The following is a 4,651-nucleotide window of genomic DNA, read 5'->3' as shown; positions in this document are numbered from 1 at the left end:
TAGAGACGGGGTTTCACCATGTTGACCAGGATGGTCTCGATCTCTTGACCTCGTGATCCACCCGCCTCGGCCTCCCAAAGTGCTGGGATTACAGGCTTGAGCCACCGCGCCCGGCCTTAATTTTTGTATTTCTTGTAGAGATGGCAGTCTAGCTATGTTGCCCAGACTGGTCTGGAACTCCTGATCTCAAGTGATCCTACCTGTCTCAGCCTCCCAAAGCGTTGGGATTACAGGCTTGAGCTATTGCTCCTGGCTTCATATTCTTTTTTTTTATTATTATTTCTATTATGACATTTCTAGTTGTAGAGAAAACTGGCTTCATATTCTTTAGGGGTGGCTTCAACTCCGACCTTCGTTCCCTGACAAAATATAGCTTCTTATCCTTAGCAGCAATTGGAAACCTTTCTAGGAGTTAATGACAAAGTGGAGGAGAAAAGAGTGTAAAGGCTCTGAGGTGGGAAGAAACTGGATTGGTTGCAGAGTTGAAGGACGCTAAGTTGCAGAGTTGAAGGACGCTGAGAATGTGAGGGAGCTGGCGTGTGAGGATAAGAAAGCTGCAGGCCAGGCCCAGATTTTGAAGAGCCTGGTAGATAATCTAGGTGAAGATTTAGATCTTAATCCGGAATAGGGAGGGAAACAGGCTTTGAGCAGGGGATGGTTTTTTGAAAAGATCGCACTGCCGGTGTGAGAAGAATGGATTACGACGGCGAAGAGTAATAGGGTAGAGACCACCACCATCATGGAGTGAGATGGTGGTCACTACGATGGAGGTGGTCACAGTGGGATGGAGAAAAGTGGGAAGCTTTGAGACCATTTAGGTGGCAAAATTAACAGGTGATGGATAGCGTCCAGACCCCGGCTTCCGTGATCTCAGTGGTTATGAGTGAGTGGGGACTTCGTGTTCCTGATGGGGCGCGGGCCTGTTTCCCGCGCGTCAGGGCAGTGGGCGTGGCCTGAGCAGGCAGTTGCCACGACGATCGGGCGGGCGGGGCCGGGGGCGGGGCAGCTGGGACGTTACGTCACTCGGTGGTGGCGGTGGTGCGTGTGTGTGGAGGGCGGGGGATACGCTGGGCGCGTCCCGGGTGTCACGTGGTGCGCAGCACGCAGAGTCCTTCTGTCGGTTGGTCCTGGAGCGGCGCAGCCGGAGTGGGGCCGTGAGGTGAGCTCGCGGCGAGGCTCGGCGAGGCGAAGCCGGCCGGCTAGGGCCGGGTTGGGCCGGGCCCGCGCCGCGCGCGCGCCGTGCGGGCGGGGACGGTGACGGACGCCACCGCTGCTCCGGTCCCTTGCCCGGCCCCGCTCCCCGCCTGGCCCCGCTCGCCCAGCCTGGAGGGAGGCCCTGGGACTGCTGCTGAGAGCGTGGCGGGCGTGCGAGCGGTGCCCAATCCCCGGGGCTACGCGCAGGAGTGACGGCGGCTGCGGCCAATCAACGCCGCCTGAGGGGGCTGGGCCGTGGGGTGCGGGCCCGGGGCGCGGAGCGGGCCGTGTTGGGGGTGCTGGTAAGCGCCAGGGCCCAAGCCTGAGCTGTGTGGGCCCCTAGAGCCTCATCAGCAACCTCTGCTGTTGCCTTGTGCTTTGGGAATACGTTTTTTAAAATTGGCTTTTTAATTCTATTCTGGGGAGCACATTCCTTTCTCAAGACCCCAAATATGGGAGTGTCCCTTTTCTCTATAGTTCTGAAAACTGGGCGGCACACCCCCTTTCTGAAGTGGTAGCCCTGGTATTTTTATCTCAATTTCTATGCAGCCTCTTCAGCCCCCAAACTGGGAGCACACTCGTTTTTTTTGGGCCTCCAATTTGATTCTGCATTTCCGTTCCAATTTAGAGATTCGCCCTGTTATCAGGTCCTCAGATTTGGGGTCCATTAGCCAAAGTTTTGGGATACTTTCTTTTATCCCCACTACTCCAAGGAAGAATCCCTCTTTTCCAGGTCCCAAATCTGAGAGCATGCCTTCTGGAATTTCTAAAATTTGGGGGCCGCTTCCTTTCCTCAGCCCTTCAAATCTGAGGTTGCGCCGAAAAGGATGTCCAAATTCTGAAGTTTGTGGGTACTTATTTACAGTTTCACAAATAAGGTAATTCACTGCCTTTTCCCGAGACAATATTCTTGGGGTTACACCCTTTTCATGTGTTCTTCAAATCAAACTACCTTGTTTGCTGAGGGAGACTCATTTTCATATCTTGGAGTATATTTGTTTCTTGTGCTCCCCAAATGTACGAGATGAACCCCTTTTAGTTATACAACTCTCAGGGTGCAGCCACTTTCCGAATGGTTCTTAAATTTGGAGGGGGGGACACCTTTTTCCTGAGTCCTCATTTCTAGGTGGTGGATGATCCGTGGTTTTGAGCATGCCTTCCTGCCCGTTTTAGCTTTTCTGTCATCCAAGACATTTTCATTCCTGTTTCCTTCCCTTTTTGGAGCCACATTCCTCTTGAGGTGCTCTCCCAGTCTGGTCAGTGCACCCATTTCCTCTTCCTTCCTCTGGCGAGTGCCGACTGCATATCTTTGCTCAGCATGGTACTTTTTCTCTGCTTCTGCGGCCTTCCCCCTTCCCCGCCCCAGCACACTTCCTAGAGTCACACCTCCTGAATTCTCCTCCCCCTCCAGGGAAGAATTCCTCTCCTAAAGGGCTACCTGCACATATTTTTTCATAGGTCTATCTTATCTTTCTGCAAGCAGGATCTCTTCTTGGCTTGTCCAATCCCCAAACATTTTTCTGGTTTCTGTCTTTGGAACTGTTCTGCGTATGTAGTGGCTGTAAAGATTTCCCTTGTGCTGGAGGTGGGCTGAAGTCTAGAACTGCCTGGGACCTCAGCGCTGGATTCAAAGGGGAAACCATTTCTTTGGTTAATCACAGGACTCTGAATTCTTCTGGTAGCTTACTTTATATAAGATCTAAGATTCGCCGGGCGCGGTGGCCCACGCCTGTAATCCCAGCACTTTGGGAGGCCGAGGTGGGCGGAACACGAGGTCAAGAGATCGAGACCATCCTTAATAGAGACATGGTGAAACCCTGTCTCTATTAAAAAAAAAAAAAAAGAAAGAAAAGAAAAGAAAAAAAAGATCTAAGATTCTGTTGAGGTACATACTGTTTTCTCCTTTGCTTTATCTCCTTGTGCTGGGGAGGAAACAAATAAAAACAAAACTCTTAGATTTTTCTAGCACTGCTTCTAGCCCATAAGCTTCTTCCCTACATTGGCTTTCTTACTATCTTTTATGAAGAAAAGATGCCATTTGGAGGAATCCCTTGGACACTCTTTGTTCTTGTCCCTGGGGTGTCGGTGGGGAAATGGATATTTTTCTCTCCCAATCATCCTCTGACATACTTGTCAGTCTTTAAAATCTGCACCCAATCCTCACTTTAAAATCTGCAAATATCTGGGACCTCTTGTCTCTTAAGAGCCTCAATAGTTCTTTCTTTTGTGTTTCCCTCTGCCTTTACAGATCTTATTCAGGGCTTCTCAGCCTGAACCCCCAGCCAGATTAATTTCTCCACAGCTGGAATTCCAAGTGCTTGGGGATAATGATACCTCTGACCTTTCTTCCTTTTGGGAAGTACTTGAGTGTGCAGCTGCATGAGGCCTCAGCAGGAGAGAGATTTTAGGTCCAAGAAGCTATGCCAGTAGGACAAGGCAGGAAAATACTACATTTTCAGGATCAAGCCCCTCTGACTCTCATTTGGAAACTGGATGTTTGCTAAGCACCTGCTTCTTAAGGATGCTGAGGGATTTAATGATGTTCCCAGAAACATGGAGAGATTAATGGGGCTTATGGAGAAGTGCTCTGAACTCAGTGTTGGGACTTGAAGAATAAAATTGACCATTATTATGTTTTCAGAACAACTAAGCTGTTTTATATTTCATGTGCATGAAAGCCCTAGAACTAAGTTGTGTTGTTTCCGGAAGTGAAGTAGATCCCACAGTTAGATCATGTGGTCATTAGTAAATGCCAGATTTATGAAAAACACTGGAGGTCTGTCTGAGCAGTACCTAATAAAATATAGTATACTGAAAGTGAACAGGTACTTTGTCTCTTTCTTTGGCTGTTTGATACTTTATCTGTGTACTGCTGTACAGTGCACCCTTAAAGTATTCTACACCAGTGCTTCTCAAATTTAATTGTGGATATAAGTCACCCAGGGGTCTTGTTGAAATGCTGATTCTGATTTGGTAGATCTAGGATGGGACCTGAATGTATTTCTAATTTGCAAGTGATGCTGTATTGCTGAACTACACTTTGAGTAGTGAGGTTTTATACACAAAGACAAAGATTTCTCTGTGAAAATAGGAAGGTGATAGTTAGTCTTATGCTGGGGTTTTGTTTTTTATTTTATCTTTATCCAGACACACATCCCTTAAAAGTTTGTACAAGGCTGTGGTCCTTTATTAGTTATATTCAATTAGTTATTCTAGCACATAGCTTTGTTTTTCTTGAAACGGAGTCTTGCTCTGTCACCAGGCTGGAGTGCAGTGGTGCCATCTTGGCTCACTGCAACTTCTGCCTCCCAGGTTCAAGCAATTCCTGTGCTTCAGCCCCGCAGGTAGCTGGAACTACAGGTGCATGCTACCATGCCTGGCTAATTTTTGTATTTTTTTTTTTTTTTTTTTGAGATGGAGGTTCACTCATGTTACCCAGGCTGGAGTGCAATGGCGC

General features: G+C 48.5%; 1 protein-coding gene across 3 annotated transcripts in view; it reads left to right on the top strand.

Annotated features, from left to right (window-relative positions):
- The first annotated feature begins 1,049 nt into the window (after positions 1–1,049).
- PHF20 (PHD finger protein 20) overlaps positions 1,050–4,651 on the top strand; it is a 176,320-nt gene continuing 172,718 nt past the window's right edge. For 2 of the 3 annotated variants that reach the window (XM_017513044.2, XM_017513016.2), the window contains exon 1: positions 1,050–1,159. The gene's annotated coding sequence lies outside the window, so the exon portion shown is untranslated. The remainder of the gene's footprint in view (positions 1,160–4,651) is intronic. The other variant, XM_017513035.2, reaches the window with a different exon arrangement.

This window comes from Cebus imitator, unplaced genomic scaffold (assembly GCF_001604975.1).
Source record: "Cebus imitator isolate Cc_AM_T3 unplaced genomic scaffold, Cebus_imitator-1.0 Scaffold18, whole genome shotgun sequence".
Classification (NCBI taxonomy): Eukaryota; Metazoa; Chordata; class Mammalia; order Primates; family Cebidae; genus Cebus; species Cebus imitator.
This window is presented reverse-complemented; position numbering and strand designations above follow the sequence as displayed.